Source organism: Talpa occidentalis, unplaced genomic scaffold, assembly GCF_014898055.3.
Source record: "Talpa occidentalis isolate TD23 unplaced genomic scaffold, MPIMG_talOcc4v2.1 talOcc4.3, whole genome shotgun sequence".
Taxonomy (NCBI): domain Eukaryota; kingdom Metazoa; phylum Chordata; class Mammalia; order Eulipotyphla; family Talpidae; genus Talpa; species Talpa occidentalis.
Window position 1 is genome coordinate 105869174 of NW_023603184.1, and position 12275 is coordinate 105881448.

The window sequence follows — 12275 nt, forward strand, 5'->3', positions numbered from 1 at the left end:
GTCTTACCAATACAAAGTGGGGCATGTAAGAAAAAAAATACCAGCTTGCTCAGACCATTTTTTCTGTTTATTTTGCTCCTTTTTTTTTCTTTCTCTTTTTTTTGGACTATGAACATATTTGTGTTGTCAATCACACCAAATAACGAACACAAATGAAGACATAACCAATGCTTTATCATACATCAGAAAATATTTCTGGCTATTAAAAATAATAATAATCTTTAAGAATTTAAAGTGGTTTTGAAAAAAGTTTAGGTAAATTATTCTTTGAAGTGTATAAAGATTTTACTCAAAAGAGTCCATGTATTTTACTTTTTCTACTTTCAACTGAATACCATTACTGAAGGGCTTCCTCCACGCACCTCCCTGTTTTTCTCGGTTTTTTGACAATTGCAAATAAGCTCATTCTTACTCTGATGCTTAGAGCAATCTTTACCTTTCATAATGCTACATAAGTACCTCTGTGTCCAGTCATGATGGGAGTAACAGAGGCTGGATCTATTCTCTTACTGTAAACAACTGAAGGAAACAGACATGAAACAATGGCTCTCAGACATGCAGCAGCAGCTCAGGGCTGTGATCCTTGCATGAGGAGAAATAAAGTGAGCCCTTCAATTGCCCTGGCTTCTGCTTAGAACATTTACAGGCAGCAGAGGAGAGGGGCACCCAAACCGAGCCCAGAAGTTCTGAGTTAGGAAGGTAAGAGTTCAGAGTTCAGGAAAGCCTAGGTGGCTGGAACTCATGAAGCAGAGGACTGAAGAGGAGCCGATTGCACAGAGTGGTAGAAGGATCGTTTTTGCACTCAATGAATGTCAGTCATCACATGCACATAGGGAACTACCATGTTCAAAAAAGAGCAAGCAGGATGATCTCTGCAGTACACATAGGCTGGGAATAGTTTTTGTTCCTACTGCTCAGTGGAAAGATCACCAGATATTTGTGGCATCAAATGGACTCCTAGGGAAGGCTTTGCCTGCAAAGGGGATGAGGTCAAAATTAGACCTAGAATGAAGGCTCTCTGGGCCCACCTAACAAAGCTGCAAACTGACCTCTAAAGGATTGAATTGTATCCCAGAACAAAAACTTAAAATTTGTAAGGATATGAAAATATCCAGCACCCAATAATGTTAAATTCACAGTGTTTGACAGCCAAGAAAAATTTGCCAGGTGTGCAAAGAAACATATGAGGAGAAAAGTCATTCAGTAGAAACAGACCCAGAAATGACGCAGATGAAAGAATTTGTAGACACAGATGTTACAATGGCTATGAAAAACAGACTCCAGATGTCCACAAAGGTTGATTGGAGCATGGTGTAATTCTAGATATTAAATTGATGTAAGGTCTGAATAGCTGCAAATAAGCCAGGATTAGTATGATTGGTTTTTCAGAAGATGCAATTCAACAAGTAATAGATAGTTAAAAAAATTGTCATTTGTATTTTCAAACCATAGGAAAATAATTTTGAATGGCAAATTAAAATGTTGAACTTTATCTTATTTATGCTTGAGTTAGAAATTATTTTAAGATGATTAAAATATATAAAGAAAGAAGTACAGACTTAGTCCTCTTTATTTGGTAGGTTGGCAAATCTTTATATTTAATAATTGCTATTGATTAATGACATTTCTGCTGTAGATGTTTCAAGTGATTTTCAAATAGGAGTTACTGAGCACCCTCTCTGTGTATACCTAATAAGAGAACAATGTATCAAATGACAAACTGACTTTCAAAGTAGCCCAAGAGAAAAGTTACTTTATTTTAAATCCTGTATTTGATGATACATATAGTATTTATATGTATATGTAGTATTTAGAGCGAGTACAATTTTAGAAATATATCAGTTTAAATAGACCATATCTAACAGAGGATAGTCAGGATACCTGTGTAGGTCTCCTATTTTAAGACTGGGATAGAAATTCTAAAAATAGGGGCCTCCCTGGTGGCGCAAGGGGTTAAGTCTCAGCATTATGAAGCAATTCCGCAGCCAATACAACACAAGAGTTCAGTCCCCAGCCAGGGAGCTAACCCACATGGAGCAGCAGACCTTTCCTGTCTTGCCCGCTGCTCCCCTCAGCAGTGTATTTCAGTAGATCTGACTGTTCTGTTCCCCACTCTGTCTCTGGTGAATCCTCTTACCCTCCCCACCCGCACCCCACCTCTGGCTCAATTCTTGTTTGTATAAATAAATAAAAATAAATCTTTTTTAAAAATTCTAAATAGAAAGCCATCTGCTAACACAACTCAAAATTAATTCAAGTATTTACTGAACATATTTTATATTGCACATGTTAGATTCTAAAGAATATACATAGACACAACCCCTGCTCTCAAGAAGATCATTATCTGTAAGAGTAAATACTTATTGAATTAATTTTCATTGAGTTTTGTTAGCAGATGGCTTTATATTTAAAATTTCTATCCCAGTCTTAAAATAGGAGACCTACATAGATCGCTTGACTATTCTCTATTAGATATGATCTATTTAAACTGCTATATTTCTGGGCCTCCCCGGTGGCGCAGCGGTTGAGCGCTGGGTTGCGAAGCTGCCCGCAGCCTCTGCAGCGCCGGTTCGATCCCCGGCTGCTCCCCGGCCACTGGAGGAGGGTCCCACATGGCACGCAGACCTCTCCTGCCGCCCGCTGCTCTCCTCAGCAGTGTACTTCGGTCCTTCTGCCTGCTCTGCTCCCCGCTCTGGCTCTGATGAATTCTCTCACCCTCCCGCGCTTCTGACTGTACCCAGTGCTTGTATAAATAAATAAATAAATAAATACAAATAAATCTTTAAAAAAAAATAAATAAACTGCTATATTTCTAAAATTGTACTTGCTGTAAATACTACATATTTACATATCTATTATACATATAAAAGTTTACAATAGAGAAGGTAAAATTTTTAAATATGTATCATCATTTATGGGATTTAAAATTGATAGGTGAAAAGTTCACGAGAGTGCAGAAAAAGCAACAGTTTAAAAGGACATGTGGTCATATGAAGTTATTTCAAAATGACAGTTTTACATACATGAACAATTATTGACTTTTCAAAAAAATATTTATTTATACATATAAGAACTGGGGTACAGGCCAGAGGTGTGGGGGGGTGAGAGGATTCACCAGGGACAGAGTAGGGAGCAGAACAGGCAGATCTACTGAAATACACTGCTGAGGGGAGCAGCTGGCAAGATAGGAGAGGTCTGCTGCGTCATGTGGGTAGCTCTCTGCCTGAGGATAGCTTCACAGTGCTTTGCTTAACCCACACACAGGGAAGCCTGATTACTTCCTGACATTTGATGGAATGCTTACAGAACACAGCATCTCAAAAGGGAAGACTTATTGGAAGGTCACAGTATGAGTAAAAAGTACCCAGCAAATTTATCGAGAGCAGGTGAATCAAGAAGGTTGGATCAGGTTTCTGTAGGGTAGCCATGGAAGGTGAAGTTATATGTGTACATTTGGACTAGTTTACAAAAGACCTTGGGTGCACTTAACCAATTTCAACATTTAGGCAACATGTAGTCACCCTGGACGTGGGGTATAATAGAAATGGTTCTGAACTGGGGCTCCAAAGACTTGACTTGGGCTTTTGGCTCCATGTACATGGTCTCAAGCAAGTCTCTTTCCAAAAAGGAAAAACTAATGCCTCTTTTGCCCACCTCAATGACTTGGTGTGAGGACCCAACAAATTAATTAATGTGAAAGTGCTTTGTGGGTCACGATACATTCCACAAATCAAAGTGTGTCTTTGATTGGTGAGGAGAATACGACATGAATAAATTGGCTGGTGAGCAAGACTGATCAGAAAGTGATGTGTCCCAGGCCTCCGGTAGTTAAGAAATCAAAATGAAAGGCCTTTTCAATAACTTAAGTTGAGGTCCTGAGTACTTGGATTAGGAGGTTTGCCTAAAAAGAAGAATTAGAGGAGGTATATCTGAGAAAAATTTGGAAAGAAGAACTTAGAAGATGGAGAACTAATCAGATATAGTGGGAGGGAAAAAAGAGTCAAAGATTTCAAGACTCCATGGTTGAAGTTAGTTGATAGAAAAGCAAATTGGGCCTCCCTGGTGGTGCAGGCAGTTGAGCGCAGCGCTGTGAAGCTGTCCACAGCCTCTGCAGCACCGGTTCGATCCCCACCGGCCTTGGAGCAACCCACATGGTGAGCAGACTCTCTCCTGTCTCGCCCGCTGCTCCCCTCAGCAGTGTGTTTCCTCGGTCTGCCTGTTCTGCTCCCCGCTCTGTCTCCTGTGAATCCTCTCACCCTCCCACGCATCTGGCCTGTACTCCGGCTCTTGTATAAATTAAAAAAAAAAAGAAAACAAATTCATGAGACATTGATAGTTTGGATGCCAGTGTGGGACACTGGGTTGGACATCCAAATAGAAATGTCTAATTTAAAAAGTTTAAAGACATTCATTTTCACAGTAAGTTAATGAATGTCCCAAAAGATCTTCTGTTTGTAAGAGTTCAGAAGCATCTTTACTAGCCATGTCTTTGGTATTTTTAGTGTCAAGGGGAACATGAAGCTTGGGCGGGGGGGGATAAACTGGGTGTAATTTAGCTCTGCCAACCTGGAAAATGCTCATTTTAAAACTTATAAATTAAACTTGTCAGGATAAACTCCTATGGGGCTATGGGCCAAATCTTAAGAACTCCCCAAATGAAAATTCACAAACTCCATCATACTTGTTTCTCTATAATTTTATTATTAACATATGTATATTTCCATTTTCTTCCCTTTTGCCATTAAGTGAAAGAATTGCAGATAATCAGAGGTGGCAAATATTGATGGAAATTCTATTAGCTGCCTGTTATTTTCAATTGAGAGCATTCAATTTCTGGAAACCATATCATATTTCAGTAACTACTAAAATAATGTTGGTGGCTTCAATTTCACTAAATCCTGCGAGCATAGTGGGTCCTCAGTGGGATATATTTTCATTTTGGTAAGTATATGGATTTTTGTTTTATAAGTTAATTTTGGAGAAATTATTTCTTTTTATTAAAATTAGGTATTTTTGTAGAATTTTCAAGTCCATATTTTAAAACTCTTGCTTATGTCCAAATATAGTAAATAGTAGGAGACAAGGACTGAATATCACATGTCTTCCTTTAGTCCCCCACCCACCAGTCGTGGAAAAAGGAGGTCGGGAGATATTTTATGTCCTTGTGAATGTTATAGGAAAATAAGTCCACATGTTTCTGATAAATTTACAGTTAACTCATTAAAATGTGTGGTTTTGTAAAAACTATTTGATGTCTCAAAAGATCCTTTTGGGACAATCTTTAAACTTCTTGGTTCTCCTTTTTTACTGCTCTCTCCCTCATATTAAAAAAAAAACAAAACAGAGAAAAAGACTGTATTCTGTCTTGAATCAAGTGTCTGGATTCCGGAGACCTCTTAAAAGAAAAAAAAAGCTATCTTAAATCTTTTTAAATTGAGGTAACATTGCATTATAACATGCAAGTTTTTATTGTACATCATTAAAAACCAGCATCTAGATAACCTACATTAAGTTCACCACTAACAGTTCCCATTTTGTCCTTTACCAAACACTTGTCCCCTTTAACCATTTATTCACCCTGCTTCCTCCTTCACTTCTGATAATCACTGTTTTGGTTTTATTGCCTGGAAGTTTATTTTTCTTTTATTTGGTTCATTCATTTGGTTTCTCTAGGTCCCCCCATTAGTGATCTCAGTTTTGTCTTTCTTTAGCTGACTTATTACACTAAGCATGGTCTTGATAGTTTAGAAATTGTGTTTTAGGCTCTCGCTCCTCTGTGTAGGCCTGTGTGTGTACATAAATGTAATTACAAGAAATCTTACTTGCTTCCCTGAAACCTTCTCTAGCTTTGTAGGACAGCTGCCTCGTCATGCCATTTTGTAGGGATGACAATTCTCTCTACTTCTAATCTGTAGAAATGGCAACTCCTTAAAACTACACCTTCTGGTTGTAGGTGTCACTTATTCTGCGCAAAACTGGTGATAACAAGCAGGCCTAGAACCACCTTCTCTCTCCCAGGAACAAAACACGGGCCATTTCTAAGGCATTTGGCACAGCAGTTAACCAGGGGATAGCAAGACTGCCCTTTGCTTTCCCCTTATCAAAATATATTCATTCCCATTTTCAAATTGCTGTTTTTGAGTCCTAAATCCCTATCCACACTAATTTCTGCGGGTCAGACTTTGACCCTGAATGGAACAAAATCTGAAGGCGCATATTCACACCAGAATGCCTTGGCTTCCCTGCATGTCAGAAGCCATATTGCTGCAAATGCCTCACACACCTTGCCGTGTAGCTTGTGGAACTGATGAGGGGAGAGCGCGGCACAGCGGCGCGGGCCTGGTAATCACAGGGCTGAGGAAACACATACATCATCTGCCACACAGGTTGGCATTTCAAGTAAAGAACCTTCACACTGTGTAAGATGTTGGACAAATGATGGCCATATGCATGTTTGTCTGGGTGCAGATGGCTCTGCCTTCTCAGAGAGGAGAAAGCTGAGCTCCGCTCTTTTTGCAGACAGTTTAATATTGGTGACACAGTTTATGTCCTCTGCAAAAACAATAATGGAGGGGAAGGTGACATAAATTATTTGCAAATCGTTTGACATATGCAGGGCATTGTCCTTGCAATAATCACCATCAGTCTGTCAGTTTAAGATATGAACAGTGCCACTGCCATTTTATATCACCGTGTTAAGCTTTCACATGCTGTAATTTTACAGATTTGTTCTTTGGAGAACCACTGCAACACAAATCAAATTGGATTATGTTTAGTCATGTACTGTATCATGCACATTGCTTAGATAAAAATAAGAATGTGCGTTCTATAAGGTAGGGATCTTGAGCGACTTCCCATTTCCTGCTGAGGTGGTAGTTAAATAAACCTGTCCCCCTCTACCATTACCCAACTCTAGTTCATTTTTCAACTTGGTGATGTTATTTTTGAGAATATTGACTTCCTTTTCTCACTTACAAGTATTTAGGATGTGTAGAAGGTGAAAATGACCTGTCATAAGAGTTTTCCTAAGTATGTTCTCTAATACATTTAAAAACTTAATATGCAAATGTTCTATGATCACGTGTAGCCTCCTTAACGTTTATCTGATTTTATTGGATTTCTTTCTGAAACCAAGAAAATGACCATAACTGGTGACTGAATAGTAATAGCTGTGTTTTCTGTTCTGTTGTATGAATTTAATGCCATATGGCACTTGGCTTATTGAGTTCCTGATGCCAATTGGTGCTGAAAACTGTGTTTTACAGATTAGTCACACACAGCAAATGTGTAAACACTTCTGAGTCATTGCTCCGGTGCAGCTATTTGGACCTATTGATAAAGAACTTTAGAGACACTTTCTCAATTTTCCAAAGTTTCCAAGGAAACTATAAATTCTAAAAAAAGGATTCAGAAATTGGGTATGAAAATTTCTAAAGAGAACTGTGATTTGTTTTCATTTGGAAAAGTTACTTCCACTCAGTTACATCAGCAAAGCTGCATATGTCTCCCCTCAGTACAGAGGAGCCCTTAAAACAAAGATTTATCACATTTCCATCTTTCAAAGAACATTTTTTCTCACAGAACATAGCCATTATCATTATGCAATTTTATATCTGTATTGGTAGTACAGTGAGGCAAGCATTTATAACTAAATTGTTTTAATCTATCTTAAATGATGCCCTTCAATGGTGCATCAGGGAATTGGAAATTAGGTCTAGTTACTTTCAGAAAATCTTTAAAGTAGCATTGAATTGGAATATTCTTTACTTGGCACTCAGGAAAGATTTAAGTAAAAATTTAAAGTTGGTGAAGATGAGGATATAATCAAATATTGTATTTGTGAGATCAAATTGAAGATGACCATTTTTTTTAAACAAATTTAGCTAATCCCTTTCTTTTGGAAGTTGTTGCCTGTATGCTGATATATGACCTCTGTGTCTCCCCTCCTTGTATAACACGTTCAACTGTATGTCCCCTCTGCACCTCAGATTTAGTGCTTTCTAAACTGCTGTTCCTCCAGTATTTCCCCATCTTAGTTACCATTACCATCCTTTATCTGTGTTCTACAACTTTTATGCTAATTTCTGTTAGAAAGCATTTGTATATATTAAAGGTAGTTATTCTAATTATTCATCTCTTCAATTAATCTTTGGGACTATGACAGGCTCACAGGTGCTTGGTAAATATTTGTCTAATTGAATAATCTTTGGCTCCTCTTTCTTCCTCATCTCAATATCAAGCACTGTCGATTTTTCATATATGATTGTTTGTAGAATTCATCCCCGTCATCTTTATTCTATTGCCTTGTTCCTGCTTTCAGATCCTCATTGTCGCTCTACTTTTTACTACCTGTTCCCCCCAGACTGAGGGGCCCATTCTGCTTCTGCTGTGGTTGGGTACATGGTCCATGTCCATGGTCCATATACTGCTTGCCTCATGGTCCATGTACTGCTTTCTTTTTCCTGCTCCAGGGAGTTTGTGACTTTATTATTTGATGAATTGATTATTTATATTTCACCAAGTAAGATAATCAAATATTATCTTATTGTTAACTTTTTTGCATAGATTGAGCTTTTAGAATGTAATTCTTCACATTGAGTTGAACTTTCACCAAGCCTGAACTTTCCTGTTCAAGATGTCTGTTTTTTGTTCATATGTCCAGATCTAGATTTCTATTTTCCTTTCAACTGTGCACATCTGTTATTTAAAAATATTTTTTATTGTGACAAATTTTAAGCATAGGAAAATCCTGAGAGAATAATATATGATGATCTCACTGTACCCATCTCCCTGTTTTAGCCATAGTGAACTCATGGACAGTCATGATTCACTTAAGCATCCATTCCATTGCTTCGGTGTGCTGTTGTGTCGAATCAGATACTAGATGACATATATCATCTTTAAATACAGTGTGCATTTCTAAATACACTTTTTTGAAACTTTATTAAATGCCATTATAACAGCAAAATTGACAATAACACCTTAACGATGACCTAAATACAGCCAATGTTCATATTCCTTGGTTGTTTCATAAATGTATTAAACTTCTGTTCATTTGAATAAAGAGCCAAATAAGGTGCACACATTGCTATCATGTTGAGCGAATTGCTTAAGTCTTGAGTATACTCGTCTGTAGAGAATTTCTCCATATCTTTAAAAAATTATTTTGGAGTTTAGTTAGTGAAAAAGCTAGGTGTTTGTCCTGTGACTGCAGACTTGGTCTGTGGATGGCATCTTTTTTCCTTTTATTTAACAGTTTTCAAATTAATGTATTTATCCTCTAGTCTCCTTCAATGACCAGTGAATATACTTGTATTTTCATTATCTTATGAAAGCATGAATTAAATTTTTTTTATATTCAATTTATAAAACTATCATCTTCAGTGTTGCTCAAAATGTCCTATCTTTGACCAGTGGGGGGTTTTTCAGGTTGCCTTCTAAGTCCTTTGACTGGAATAGTATTTGGTAGCTTCCTTAATGTTCACTGTGCCCACTTATGCACTTCCTTCCTGAGATCAGCTATGTCTCTTAAAAACTTTGGCTTTTTTAAGTGGGAAGTACCTTTTAGAGACCACAGTAGAGATCTCGTTGTTACTGTTTTGATGGCTATAGCTTTGTAGTAAGTCTTGAAATCAGGCAGAGTAAGTCCTCCTATGTCATACTTTATTGATTTAGTTTAGATGATTCTATGTCCTTTGCATTGCTATATAAATTTAGGATCCTTTTGTCAATTTTTACCAAAATACTTGCTGAGATTTTTACTAGGATATCTTTAAATTTAAGGAGAATTGACATCTAGACAATATTGCTTCCTTCTTCTAATGATGGTTTTTTTCTTTTACACAGGCTGCTACAAAATTTGAAGTGTCACATTTTTGTTTATATTCATTCAAGGGAATTTAACAGGAGTAAAGGCATTATCACAATATGCAATGCCCTTCTACTAGAGGCAAGAATTGGATTACCACTGAAATTTTCCTTTGTACCATACCTATTGCTTTCTGCCTAAGCACTCATGGTCTTTAGGCAAATTAGTTCGAATTTAATTTCAAACTAAATGTGGTCTCCGTTGGCAGTAGTGAGCCGGTAGAATTCCACACAAAATACAGGATGCTCAGTTAAATTTGAATTTCAGATAAATGATAAATATATTTTCAGTGTAAGTATGTCCTATGTATTGTATGGGGCATACTTATACTAAGAAATTATTTATCATTTATCTGAAATTCAAATTTAATTGGTGTTCAGTATTTTTATTTGCTAACCTTGACAGCCCTAGTTGCTGGGCTTTTTAGAAAGAAACCATTCTTTCATATTTACAGATCTATGAAGTTTAGCACAAATGTGTGTAAAATAAGCCCAAACCTATGTGTTTACATTGTTTTTTAGATATCTGTCTGTAAACTCTGTGCAGAGCCCCTGGCACAAGTAAAAGAGGTTCAGCATCTAGATTCTTTAGCATGATTAAATAATAAGATAAAATGTTACGGGAATGAAAACACCTTCAGGATGCTTGCCTTGTCTCACCCCAATCCTCAGAGAGTGGGATTTCTGCTAATTCACACATTTCTGTAATGCATCACAGGCCATTTTCTGTGTCACAATATGAGCCTGTGTGTTTTCATTTCACCTCCAACAGGTCACAATAGGAACAAAGTTTTCTTTCCCAAGTCCAAGTTCAATATTTGGTTTTTATTAAATATTTCACAACTACTGATTTTTTCATGTCCAAATTTCCTCTTATTGAGTTTTGAGGTCTGATTCTGTCTTCTTCATAGGAATTGAATCTGCTTGCACAGAGATTCAATTTGAAACTTGTTATAAGGAATTCTCCTGCCTGCTTACATCTGGGCACCCAGGGCCACCAGCAATGGTATTGTTCTCCTCTGTTACTCCCAGTGTAATGAGTTTACAATCCTGAATTTTTAGATCTCCTCCAAGTTTAATAGAAAGAATCATTTCAGTGGTAAGACCTGTTAGTCAGTGAATTGAAGGGGAAATAAGAAAACAATATTGATGTGTGTCTAGTGTCTACAAAACATACCAGATGAGCAAAGACATTTGTTTATCGTTTATTTTGGAAGGCCTTGTAATACAAAATGTTGAATAATGAAAATTGGTTGATAGGTACCTGTCACCAGGGCTGACATCTTCAGAGAACTATTCACAGCACAAGTGGCCAGTCCTTAATTATATGGAGAAATGGGAGTAATAGAATGAGCACATCCCATTCCCTGGAAATCACCTGAGCAAGCGAATTATCAAAGGTCTACATGCTCATCACATGAAGGTGATCTATGTTTTAAGAACAACAGGTTGAACATGGAAGTGCTTGTGTCTGGCAATGATTTCCCCTCACCTCCTCACCCCCCAAATGAAATTCATGTAACTCTCCTAAAAAGTCACTAGACTGTTTTGTGGGCTCAGCTGGCAACCTTTATTAAGTTGTAAACATAATTTCTATGTTAAGTACACAAGAAATTTTTGCCCAGAAGAAAAGTCTCTTGGTCATCTGTATTTTCCAGAAAGGGGTTCTTCAGACTTTTCTGACCATAGATGTCACTCAATAGTGAATCACTGTCATGAATTAACTTGTGATTTTCCTTCTGCCTTTCATTGAAAGTTTTAACAAGCAGTGAAATGACCAAAAAACAAGGGATCAAATGTGACGCAGATGAATAAAGATCTTACCCTTGTCGTATACCTTTGAAGTTTTGGAATTAGGCTGTGAAATACTTGTATTTGTGATTCTAGTTAATTAGCTCTTACTTAGGACATATTTACCTAAGACAAGCTATTGAAATGAAGTATGCTTTAGAAGCCTCTAGGTGCCATATTCATGAAGCTGCATATGTCGTCCACATGCTGGCTACTTATGCAAATCCCAGGAAAGGCATTCTCTTTTCCCAGTGGTTCCTAGGATGCAGAAACCCCATAATTTTTATTGATTCTGACTTTAAGTATTTCAAATGCCATTGGGTTGAAATTTGGCAAAACAATTTCTACTCTAGAAGTGCTTTTGAAAAAACATGCTTGCTTTCATGTGCTTGGGAATGCTACCTAAAATGATAGTCATGAATGTGAAAATCCACTTTTGACAAGCAGGTGAAAATCATGCCTTTTTAGGAGGATTGCCTTAGAGCAACAAAGTCCTGGATAAATTGAAGCCAGGAATGGGAATGTAGCACAAATCCCAGCCCTCCCCTCCAGCCATTTATTGTCTGGAAGGTTGAAGGAAGGAATGGGGATGTAGACAAGAGCACTTTGGGGAAAGA